Source organism: Myotis brandtii, unplaced genomic scaffold (genome assembly GCF_000412655.1).
Source record: "Myotis brandtii unplaced genomic scaffold, ASM41265v1 scaffold724, whole genome shotgun sequence".
Classification (NCBI taxonomy): Eukaryota; Metazoa; Chordata; class Mammalia; order Chiroptera; family Vespertilionidae; genus Myotis; species Myotis brandtii.
The window spans coordinates 506,240-519,787 of NW_005370857.1; the positions used below are offsets into that span (position 1 = coordinate 506,240).

The following is a 13,548-nucleotide window of genomic DNA, read 5'->3' on the forward strand; positions in this document are numbered from 1 at the left end:
TTTTTTTACAGAGAGGAAGGGAGAGGGATAGAGAGTTAGAAACATCGATGAGAGAGAAACATCGATCAGCTGCCTCCTGCACACTCCCTACTGGGGATGTGCCCACAACCAAGGTACATGACCCCGACTGGAATCGAACCTGGGACCCTTGAGTCCGCAGGCCGACGCTCTATCCACTGAGCCAAACTGGTTAGGGCCATCATGATCCTTTCTATTTCTCAGGGCCTGGTTGAATGATTGCCTTCTCAAAGAATTGGTCCTTGATTCTGGCTGTCAGAATTAGCTACATCCTCACAGGAGTTCACTATTGATGTTCTCATAGTTCTCAAAGGTTTAGTAAATTGGTATCAATTACATGAGCTCTATATCTTTGTATCCCACACTAGACTTTGAGATCATTGACCATATCTTCTTATGAATCTTTGTGTTCCCTGCTCTGATCACAGATCTTAGCACAAAGTATTCTGAAACCAAATATAATGGTTGGTTGGTAGAATGAATGAATGAAAGAATACAGGTCTAAATTGAACTGTTCAATGTCTAACATCTAGGTATATGCCAAAGTGATATAATCTTATTTTCAACCCTAGTCTTATAGATATACACTTACTTATTAAATATTTATTTCAAAATATTTATTTTGTACTTGCTCTGCATCAGAGACTGTTCTGTGCTTGCTATCTAGGGGTAAGCACAATAAAGCACTACCTTTATGGACATTAAAATTGAATGATCAAAGAATCAATAAGAAGGTAGCATTTAATTTCCAATTTAATGCAGGTTATTGCTGGAGTATATTCTCTGTTCTACAGAAGGCCTGTTCAGAAAACTCGAGTCCAAGCAATGGCTCTCAGGGATCATTACTTTCAGTGGCATTATTTATAGAGTTCAGAGTACTGAGAATATCAACAAGTGAAGTGCTTGTGATATGTGCCATATTTCTATCACTCTTTACGTTTGTATTGTGTTTAAGTCTTAGTGGTATGTAAATTAAATGAGGCACTTTTTTTCTTATTTCAGGTATGTATGCTATCGTGAGGTAAATTGTTTTGTTTGTTTTGAAAGGGTATCACAGGCAAGACACCTAGGTATGGCCACTTTAAATCCAAAATATTTTAGATTTATATATGATATATTAAATAGTACATATTATATGTAACTGGTGAAATATTATATAATAAAATTTTATTAAATTTGAGTATAACTTTTAAAATTAGATAGCAAAATACTGTCAAATAGAGCGAGGAACATGGAGAAAAATCTAAGCACAATAGTGAGTACTGTCTTTATATATTATGGCAATGGTAACTTAGCTTTGACCCACTTTCACCCTGCTATTTGCTGTTTTCAGCGATGTTTACCAATCCACATTAATGTTGCTTTGGTCCTCATGAAAGTCAGGACTCCAGTATGTATCTAATACATAACCCTTTACAACTGGCTTCTTTAACTGACCATAATGTATTTGGGATTTATCAAAGTTGTTGCATACATCAATCATTTTTTCCTACTTACTGCTGAGTAGCATTTCATTGTATGAATGTTTCCATTTACTTACCCATTTACTCATTAAAGGACATCTCCGTCTGGGTTATTTCCTGTGCTGGGAAATTATGATAGGCCTTCCATAAACATTGATGAAAGGGTTTTGTGTAAACATTAGTTTTCATTTTCCTAGGTTAAACACCTAGAAATGGGATTCCTGGATCATATGGTAAGTGTGTGCTTAACTTCATAAGAAACCGACTGTTTTCCAGAGTGATTGTCCCATTTTGCATTTCCACCAACAAATGTATGCAAATTCCAGTTTTTGCACATCCCTGCTAACACTCAAACTTTTCAGCATTTGAACATTTTTTTATCATTTGATCATTCTAAAATGAGTGTCTTTACATGTGATTATTTGTGTTCTATTTTGTACTCTTTGATGAAGTACCTGTTCAAGTCTCACCAATTGGGGAGCTGTTTTGTTTTCTTCCTGTTGAATTTTGAAAATTTATCATATACAGGGGTGGGCAAAAGTAGGTATACAGTTGTGAGTACATGAAATATAGTTTTTTTGTATTATTCTTTATTAATTATTGTATTATTTTCCATACTGTACAACTACTTTTGCCCCACCCTGTATTCTGGAGTCATTTGTTAAGTATGTGCTTTGTGAATGTGAATATTTTTATTGCAGTATATCTATTGTCTTTTCATTCTCTTAACAATATCTTATATAGAGCAAAAGTTTCAACTTTTGACAAAGTTAAAATTATTAATTTTTTTCCTTTAAAGAGGTATGTTTTTGTATTCCATGAGTGTTTGGCACAGAGTATCAATCAATATACATCTGTTGAATGAGAAGGAAACACCTGTATAGAATTCGTAAAGTAGCTATTTGAAAACTCTGAAAAGTAAGTGATAGCAGCAGATTGGAGAAGATAAGAATTTAAAATACCATCAAACTGGTGGTGAGCTCTGCTCTTGTTTTTCCTCCAAAAACCCTGGTGTGGACTCCAGGCAGCACAAAGCCTGACTCAGTCAGTGGGTGCAGACAGAGGAAGCTCTAGGAGACCCTGTGGGCTCCTACTTAAGGAAAAGAAAGGGACTCTGAATGCTCAGAGAAATTCAGGAAATTCTCCCTTTTTTTAATTGTCTACCTCCCCACCCCACCCCTCATTTTTTTATACCCAAGCACTCAGGCAGTTTTGCCACACTGGTATGTTTGGTGTTACATTCAAGAACTCTTTGTTTAATCCCAGGTCATGAATATTTCCTCCTTTGTTTTCTTTTGGAAACAAACGTTTTACATTTTGCATTTAAATCTATGACTTGCTTTGAGTTAATTTTTGTATAAAATGTGAGGTTTAGCCCGGCCAGCATAGCTCAGTAGTTGAGTGTTGACCTATGAACCAAGAGATCCGGGTTTGATTCCCAGTCAGGGCACATGCCTGGGGTTGCAGGCTTGATCCCCAATAGGAGGTGTGCAGGAGGTGGCCAATCAGTGATTCTTTCTCATCATTTATCTATCTATCTATCTATCTATCTATCTATCTATCTATCTATCTATTTATCTATCTATCCCTTCATCTCTGAAATCAATAAAAATATATTTAAAAATAAATAAATAAAATCTGAGGTTTAGGTTACTTGTAGGTTTTTAATTATTCTTTTTGCATTTAAAATTGTTTAGTGGTTCCAGCACCATTTGTTGAAAAGACCATCTTTTTCTATTGGATTGCCTTTACATTTTTATCAAAAATTAATTGGTAATAGATAGATAGATATAGATACGTATGAATATGGACATATTTGGATATATGTAACTTTTGGGACTCTATTCTAGCCTATTGACCTACACTGGTAGCAGCAATGACAAAGGCTCCAGGTGCTTAAAATTATAAGTGAAGACTTTCATTCTAAATAAGAGCAACTGTGACCCTAAGAGAAAGGGATAAACCAACACTGCTACTTTCTCTCTTTCTCTCTGAACTGCCTGGTCCTGGCATGAACACAGTTGCAGGAAGTATGCAGCAGAGTGAGGTAACTAAATCCTTAGTTTTCTGGCTTACAGACCAGAAAAGGGAGCCCCAGAAAACGCTTGCACACCCTGCACTCTATCAGGGAGTAGCCAAAACATTGCCAAAGTAGAAATTTGCATGTATGCCTTTGTAAACTATGATGTTGACCTCTAAAGTAGCCAAGAGGATCCATCAGACATAATTTGCTTCAGAATGAATGAAGCTGTTGGTGGCTAACACACCAGCCTTCACAAGAATCTCAGAATGAAGAGCACTTCTGGGTCAGCTAAGCTTCCAGAAGAGCTTGTTATCTGGGGCAGAAATCTGTCCAAATTCTGATTCATTGATTATAAGTTTTGGGTCATAGTTTCTGGACCCAAAGATCAATTGTGAGGGTACCAAAAGGGCCTAAGCATTCAAAAGCTGGGGGTATATTTATGGCTAATGCTTTTGTTATTATGACTGTAGCCCTCAATGTTATCTCTGAGTGGTAGGATTATAGATAATTTCTAATTGGCTTTCTATATTTTCTGATTGATTTCAATGAACATGCATTATATCTATAAAGGGAAAGAAAGCAAATAATAAATTTGATAACTTTTAAAAGAACAGGAGAGAGTTGCTAACTCCAGGAAACTAAAAAGAAGAAAAGTCACTTGCTCAATTTCAGAATCAGATCATGAGTTAGCTTCAGGATTTCCAATAAACAAAGCTATTTGCTCTCTGAGCTTCTGAGCAGACATAATGGCTAAGCTTCACCCATCTTCTTTCTTCTCTCTTCTCCCACTGTCACCTTTCCTGGGTTATCTTCTAGTGATTTCACTTGACCTTTAATTGGGCCAAAATGTTATGCTTTCCTCTCTTTTCATGCCAACTTCTCTCTGCTGGTTCCATAAATCAGATAAATAAAATGGAAAATTCCAAAGAAAAGGAAGTAGGAGCTACTTGGGCTTTATCTCGTACCAATTTCCAAATCTGAGCCCAGGCTGCAGCATGGACGATGGTTGTTTTCCTCCCTGGGCTCTGTGCGTTTTCTCCAAGAGCTTTCTCACTCTGCCTGTGCTCTTCCCACTCAGCTCACCAGAGGGGTCTGTTCTATGACTTAAAGGGGGCAGCAGGAGTGGACCAAGTCTCTGACTGGAGTGTCTTCCTCCTTATCCTGTAGCCCTACCCTCAACTCCTGTGGTCACATCCTTCGGTTTTGTGTATCTAGGGGGAGCCATGTGTTGGTCTGTGGAATATTGACCATGTATTAACATTTTTGCATTTCAGTTTTTCAGATACTTTAAAAAGTGCAGCTTATCTCTGCATTTTAAACATCTATCAGCTGTTTGAAGTTCTGTTATGCTAAAATTCAAGGCATGACCCCACACTCTGTGAAAATCAATCCCAAGGGGATCTAAGACACAAGTAGGCAAGACATGCCATGGGCATGACATGTCATCCTTTACCCCTAATGCTGATCAGAGAGGCCCAGGCCCTGCACTGCCATGGGACAGCCAATGTCTCACCTTACGCCAAGCAGAACCCTAGTGGCTTTGTTCCATTTAGCCAGGGAAGTAATCATGTGTGCCTGACATGATGCTCACCAGCTTGAGTTCTGATCAGATTTAATGCCCTAATAACAGTATATAGTAACAGTTGTTATATTCCCATTCCATAGATGAGAAGACTGAGAATAAAAATGTTAGAAAACATGCCTAAGATCGTAAAAGTCATAAAGTTAATTTTCACACTCAGAGCCATCTGCTTTGAAGGTAGCATTTAAGACCCTGAACTCTACTGTTAGCATAACCTTTGGTCATTTTCCTGTGTGTGTGATTTACATATTTTAATCAAATCATACTATGTGAACTTCCCCCTTTGTAAGAAAATGTGGGGATAAATAATAATTTAGAATTCAATTTTGAGTGTTTCAATTGTGTAAATCTTTGGTAAGTTTGCAGTTCAAGTGTTATTATAAGAAAAGTACCAGAATGACAAGCCTCAGTTAAAAATAAATTCAAGTACTGCTAAAGCACTTGAAGAGTCTTTTAGCATTGTTAGCCAGGGCATTTGGTCTGTGAAAGAGGCTCATTGTGAAGGGTCCAGCTCGCATCCTCAGTGGATGCGGGGGTACCTGTGTTCTTCCCTTAGCAAAGGTAAGCATGTCGCAGAATCTGGCGCAGTTATGTAAAGGATAATACATTTGGGACTCCCTCCACATTTGAAATTACATCTATTTGCTTTTAAAAAAGTGTTTTTAGAGGTGGATTAGTCATGTGTGCATAGGTGTAAACCCAGTCTTATGAGTCAGCACTTTTCGCACAGTGAAAGGTCACTTCAAAAGTGAAGTGAGTATTTGCTCAGTGCTGCTGGCTTGAGGTGCAGGCATAGGAGGCTGTGGCACAAGTCAGCTTCCGGGTTAGCGGACGGTTTGGTATAGGCTATCCACCAGGTTTATTGGGCTGGACCCAGGAGGGAAATACATTCATGAATTTTTGTTCATTTGTTTAGTCAAGATAAATTTTTTAAAAATTAAAATTTAAAAATATGATCTTAGAAATAACATTAGTTCAATAACACAACAGTGATTTTTTTTTGGATTATTCTATATACCTTGACTTTTAGAAAAAGTTGAAATTAGGTTTGAATATCCTGAACAGTGTTATCAAGCCACCAGAGTTTTCCAACCCACTCTTCTATTATGTATCTTTTATAAACAATAGTCACAGGACCAAAACAAAAAGCATTAGTTCTCTTCATGCATCTTTTTAGCAGACATCTGTATGAATTTGCAAGGGCTGCCACAATAAAGTACCACAGCCTAAGTAGCTTGAACAACAGAAATTTATCTCTTCACACTTCTGGGAGCTAGAGGTCTGAGATAATGGTGTTGGTTGGTCGATTTCTTTTGAGGCCTCTCTGTTTGGCTTGTTGATGGCCATCATCTTCCTGTGTCTTCATGTTTTCTTCCCTCTTTGTCTGTGCTCTAACCTCTTCTTATAGGACATCAGTCAGATTAGATTAGGGTCCACCCATAAAACCTCATTTAACCTTCATTCCTCTGAAGACCTTGTCTCCAAATATGGTCATATTCTGAGGAACTGGGGGGTTAGGACTTGAACATATGAATTTTCCAGGATACAACCCAGCTCATAATAGCATCTTAATAGATACATTTGAATTTTAAGGTTCTCGTCCTGCCACCAACTATATGGAGATTGAACTTTGTGTATATTACTTGTACTAATAGTTTAATTCCTTAAAATCTTTTAAAAATTTTTATAAGAAAGGCTAAAGGACATTGTTCTTTTATTTATAGCAGATTCTCTGTATTAATTATATGAGTACAATAAAGTTGATGACTTGTCTGATCCCAAATTCATTCTTCTGTAAAATAATGTGGTTGAGCAATATGAACTTTACATTTCTGTTTGAATCCGAATTCCTAAAACTGTTACTATAATAAAATAACTGTCAAAATACAGACTATAAAAGGAAAGGAACAGGGATAATTTTGCTAGTCTTTGTGAAGAAAAGATTTATTTACAAAGGGACTCTCCACCCAGAAAAAAAACCACACAAAAACAAAAAACACACCTAAATACTTTTAAAAAGTAGTCATTCTTATCTTTATAACAACATTACAACTACAATGTTATTAATGGATTTACTGCATTCAGAGAGAAAAAAAATAAATGTTTTGTTTTTTACTCCAATACTACAATAATAACTGATACTATATTCTGCCATAGAGTAAGAAAAATATATCAATAACAAACAAATGTAGACATTTGTTTCCAGCGTTCCAAGAGGGTGTTTAGTTTGGATTGCTTTGCTGGCGTGGTCATAAATTGCAGTGTGCATTTCATTTGTAGGAGAATTTCACATTAATTATAGCAATACAGTTTAGTTTTCTTGGTCTGTCATAATACCCTGAAACACTTTTATGAAATGAAAAGTGGGTACATTTTTAAAGGCATAAAAAAAAACTTGTTGATGCTGGACTTAATTAATCCCCAGAACCAGTTGTCACATTTTGTGTCAGAAAATGAAATACTAAAAATGAATTCAGCAAGTTCCAAAGTTGTAGCTAAAATATTTGACTAAAATAAAAGTGGCATTGGAAGAATTACAAATGTAACAAAGATGCCAAAGCTTTTTACCTCTATATTATGGATAACTAATTAGTTTCTTTTCTGAATCATTTAGACTCTCCTGCTCTCAAGAGAAGTTATTTTTGCCCTTTAATTGGGACGTAACTCTTTTGCTCTGATGATGTTTTATTGCCCAGGCAAAGTAAAATAATTACATTTTTCCTTGAGGATAGATCCTTGGCTTATGAATATATTAGGATATTGCCTTTGGTAGAGAGGTGAGCTACTTTAACATGGTGAGTGAAATGAGAGAAAGAAATGGGACAAGCAAAAGTACTCCAAATTTCACGTTCTATTATGACATTCTTAACAGAAACCATTCTTTCCCTCTCTTTCATTATTTTCCCTTTAATTGATATTTTTGTTTGTTATGTCATGTTTGTTTATTCTTCATCATCTGAGTAATTTATTAGTCTAACACTAAAAGTATATCTTAAGGAACATTTTCCTTAAGTTTACTATCCAATTTTACAAGGTTATTTTTGTTGGTTAGTCATTGGTGTAGTGGTAGAATTGTCATATGATTTTTACAAGTTCTGTTCTAGCAATGTGTCTTTATTGTCTGTTCTCACATCAACCAGAAGAATGGTTCATAAAAAAAAAATCCTTTAGTCATTGGGTCAGGAATTAGACAAAGGTGATGAAAAGTTTCCACCTAATTAGCTAAATTGAGTTGGAAAGAGGAATTGGGTTTAGAGGACTTTCTGATTCATTCTCCTTGGATTTCTGACAAGGAAACATGGGTTATTGGGAGCACATCTGTGCTACAAGTGGGGGGCTTGGCTTTCCACCAGCTGTAAGTTGATGACTAGCAGAGTTGTAGGAGAGGTGTGATGCCATGTCTCTCTCCAGAGCCAAATGTAGCACCACTGAATATTCCAGATCTTGGCAAGCCATTGTCAACCTGGATGGGAAAATAGGTGCTGAAACATATGGTAAAATGCCCATCGCCTGCTAAGAAGAAATGACTTTGCAAGTGTTCTTTCTCTAATACCAAGATTTTAGGAAGGTATGGTGTCCTTTTATAAGATGTTTTGTATAGAAAGCTAAAGCCATTTAGGGAAATGTTTCTTATATAATGCCATTTATTGCCAGGCCAATACTTACTTTGTATTTTCTTGACATAAGACAAAATGCTGGAATTCTCTCCTTACTGAGCCTGTTTCCTAGAAATGCATAGCTACTTCCGTACAATTCTCACAGTAGCTTTTCAATAGGAACACATCTTGTCATTTACACATCAATCCTTTCTCACACTAATTGGAGTTATAACATTTCTCAACCTTAATACATGGCCATATTTATTTTCACTCCATTATTACTTCATGCATTTGGGCTACTGCTTTGTTTATTTTTACTTATAAAAATTCTAAATTTCTGATTTTTCTGAAGGTTTATTGGTGAAATATTTTAAATATTTTAAAATTACATGTAATCTCGGTTTTTATAAAATTTCTTTTTAATATTATACCTAGATGCCTGCTCAAATACCGCCATTTGATTCATCAAAGTGTTTAGAGTTACTAGATGAACAAATATACCAGTAGATTTTAGCCTAATTTTAGTATCTTTATTGATATATGTGAATTTATATATCACATATTTTTTCTTCTGTGAAATGACACTTTTTAAACTATACAAATCCTAACACATATTTTAGCCTTCTTTGCAGCAAAGAAAGTCAATTTCCTTATCAGTTGCAAATAAGAACAGAATATGACAATAGCTTTTGATTGCAAACCTTAGTGAAGACTTTTAGCATTGTAAATAGCAAATAAATGTAAGGCTTTCTCTTTGATATATGGAAATTGAAACCTGAAATAAAAAGAAAGTCTTTCTTTGTGAGCACGTAAAAATCTGAAGCCATTCAGATGAACCGGGAGTGACATTATTCTATGGTGTCTCATTGGTTCAAGCCCAGTGGTTCCTCACTCCATTGGAGATAGTGATTAATGTTCCTCTCCACAATCAGGACAGCAAAGGAACTCTCCATGCCTTTGCAGCTTATGGTACTAAAAGTAGCTCATGTTAGTGTTTTCTGATGGCATCTTCAGTCATTTTTAATAACCAGGAAACCTCCATTACATGGCCTTAGTTCATAAAGTGGCAATGATTTGGGCCTGGTGTGATGAGAGACAGGGCTTGAGTTCTTTACTTGTCCCTATTCCAACTGTTATTAACTGCTCTTCATCTCAGCAATTTGAATTTGCAGAATTCTACAAAAATTCATATTCTCTCTACCTCTCATTTCCATCCTTCTTTATTTCCTGTGGTATTTACTTTCTTTGACTTTCATCATCATATTTGCCCAATTTTAATACTCTTTAAGCATAAAAGAGGATAAAGAAAGAGTAAGTGGGAACTTAAAGTCCAAAACTCCTATCCTAACAGACTTTTTCTGCTGAAAGATAGTCATCCTTAGAGGAGGATGAACTGCAGGGGAGAAAAAGAAGGAGCAGATGGAAATTTAGTTGAGAATCCAGGAGAGTGTTTTGAACTGAAGTCCAAGAAAAAAGGGTTTCCAGGAGCAGGGAGTTACCCACAGTGTGGAATGCTGCTGTGAAGGAGGAATGAGAGTGAGAACTGAGAAGCAGATTTAATATGCACAAACAAAAGGAAAGGAGAAAGTGAATAGACTACATAGTCTTCTGAAGAGGACACTTTGCGAGTCCAAGAATGGCTTAACAAACAAATCTGAGATTCTGGTATCCAGAACTTATAACATTAAGTATATGTGGGGTGATTCTACATAAAACTCTCAGAATTGGATGATGGAGTCAACTAGTGCTTTGAAAGTCACTGCCTCCCAAAAGAAATGAATGATCAAGATAATTTGAAATCTTGCCCAGCTGGCGTGGCTCGGTGGTTGAGCGTCAACCTAAGAACTAGGAAGTCACAGTTTAATTCCCGGTCAGGACACATGCCAGGTTGCAGGCTCAATCCCCAGTGTGGGTAGTGCAGGAGGCAGCCAATCAATGAGTCTCTCTCATCATTGATGTTTCTATCTCCCTCTCCCTCTCCCTCTCCTTTCCTCTCTGAAATCAATAAAAAGATATTTTTAAAAATTAAAAAAAAGAAAATTTGAAATCTCGATCAAGGCTATTGGCCTGAAACTGCTCTGCCTGTTTAGTTGCTTTGCAATGTTTCTAAGTGAACTCGTTACTGGTTCTTCAACTTTGCTTCTCCTTTAAATGCTGGGACCATCATATCCAGCAGAAGTGATGGTGTCTAACAGCCACATACTGCTTTCACTCTACTACATATTCATTTATTTCAATTTCAGAAGAATACATATTTATTACAGATTTTGATGGAAACATGAAAGTGTGCATTTCCATGTGTATTTGAAAGTCTTCCAAATATTTTACAATTATGTTTTGTTTCTACCAATGATATACACGTTTTTTTCTATCTCATACTTATTGCCTATTTTTTTTTACCTATTAGCCATTAAGTCTGCAAATGTTTCTTTGACCAGTGATAGCTCTGGTGCTTAAAGTTTACATTCTTTTGCCATTAGTGCCTGTGGCTGATTGTCTCAGTGATTTAAACCCAATTTTGTCCCAAATAATAGAAGAAAGACAAATAAACAGACGCTATTGCAGGGGGGGGGGGGGGGGAAAGAGAGAGAGAGAGAGTGAGAGAGAGAGAGAGAGATTCTTTAGGAAGAATTTGAAAAAGCTTGGAGCAGGTTAAACAAAATATAGGGTACCTCCATCCTGGATGAGGATTAAGCAGAGACTGAGCAGCTGTTGGCATATGCAATCACAGGGGACTATAGAATCAGATGGAATGGCAGATATTGAATTAGATAACATTTAAAGTCTCTCCCAATCCTCTAATGGCTTCAACTCCATTATCTTGGAGATCTGGAGGTGGTAGCTGTCTCAGATAATTTGTAAGCTATGGCATATCAGCTATCTCATAAATGGATCCTGAAGAGGCTGAGAACTGATTCAACTTCTATCAAAAATGAATTAACCTTTAAAGGTACTTTCTCTAGAATAAAACATGTTGTGCAATGGGAACTCATGACCGACTGCTGCTCCTGTGGTTTTGGTTTTTATCGTTGGTTCCAAATTCAAGAAGTATTTTACAACTTATTTCAGATTCCTTAGATATGGTTCTCTATTCTAGGCAGAAGGCAATGGAATTATTAGTTTTGTCTGAACTCAGCAGGTATCTAAAATCCATTTTAAATCTCTGTTCAGAAGTCTCGATCTAATTTGGTTTTATTGTTCAATGTAAAGAGGCTCACTTGAGGGTGTGTTTTGGATATGTATTATCAGTAGCAGTTTGAAAACATTCCATGGTAGATGGTAGCAATTTCTGGGAAGTTGCTAAAGGAAGCCATTGGTTATAATTATTTCTAAATAAGGCCCAGCTTGATAGCTGATGAAAGGATATGTTGGTAGATGTTTCTGCTTCATTGTTGGGTTTACATACCATTCTGGAAGGTACATCTGCTCTTTGGATGTTCTTTCCTCTTTCTTTTTATTTGTGTAGATCCCACTAGATCAGATGCAAAGGAATGAGAGACCACAATCCAACATGGATATACCTTCGGATCTCAGTGGGCAAAGGACAGAAATGAACAGCCAAATCAGGGCTTTCCAGGGGCTCACGAAGAGAAAGCCTCTAGTGAGCAAGACAGGGGCACTCGGAAGGCAAACTGTGCTAAAGCCTCCGGGCCGTAACTTTCTTGCATTTTATTCATTTAACTGTTGCAAAGCAGTTATTGTGAACAGCACATCACAGCCTCTATTTTAGGTCTTTCCTGCTGTGAATTCACACTAGCAATTAATATTTTAATCAAAATACATTGATAAAACAAGGGCCGTTCAAATGAATTCTATTAAAAATTCATAGAAACATACTTTATTATTTCTAGGTTACGATCAGGTGGAATCTCACATATATATTGCTGGAAAGAAATAAAAGCAACTTACTATTATTATTAAATCAGGTTTCAAGGGAGAAAGGTGGACAGAGTTGTGATGCTTTTCTATCTTGCCAAGGAAAACCCTTTATATATGAGTAACAAATGCCTGGCTAAATTATAGTTCATCATAAAAATCAATGAGTCTACACAATGAGTGTTTTAAGTGGCAAGTCTTACACTGAACCATTTAAGAAATATTAATGAAGCCCAGCCTGGGTGGCTCAGTGGTTGAGCATCGACCTATGAACCAGAAGGTCATGGTTCAATTCCTGGTCAGGGCACATGCCCGGGTTACAGGCTCAGTCCCCAGTGTGGGGTGTGCAGGAGGCAGCCCATCAATGATTCTCTCTCATCATTGATGTTTCTATCTCTCTCCCTCTCCCTTCCTCTCCAAAATCAATAAAATTATATTTAAAAAAGAAATGTTAATGAAAATAGGATATTTACAAGATACAAATGTAGAATAATTATACGACTTTAAGGGTCTCCTCTGTACCATGAATTAGGATTTATATTCTTAATATCTTTCAGTAGAATATCTTGCTCACATTCACAGTCCCCATTTCCATTCTCATCTAACAGACCACAGATGCTACGTAGCTTTGAATCTCGTCTCCTCCCGCATGTCAACATGCTCTCCTCCTGCTGATTTGAGATCTACTAACTACTGTTTAGAGGGGAGATGCTAGTTTCTGCTATGATGTGATTATCCACGAATGAATTAAAAAAAGTGGTGCTTGTGAAAATTGAAGAAGCCTTAGGATGCTAATAATAGTAACGCAACAATAATACATTATTTTTAGGTATGGGGGGTTAAATGGTGATGGAAGGAGACTTGACTTGGGTGGTGAACATACAATACAATATACAGGTGGTGTGTGATAGAATTGTACACCTGAAACCTACATAATTTTATTAACCAATGTCTCCCCAATAAATTCAATAAAAAGTAAATATATAG

At 36.6% G+C, this 13,548-nt stretch overlaps 1 protein-coding gene across 1 annotated transcript in view; it reads left to right on the top strand.

Annotated features, from left to right (window-relative positions):
- Positions 1-13,548, top strand: part of DGKI (diacylglycerol kinase, iota) — a 325,776-nt gene that overhangs the window by 204,483 nt on the left and 107,745 nt on the right. The window lies entirely within an intron of this gene.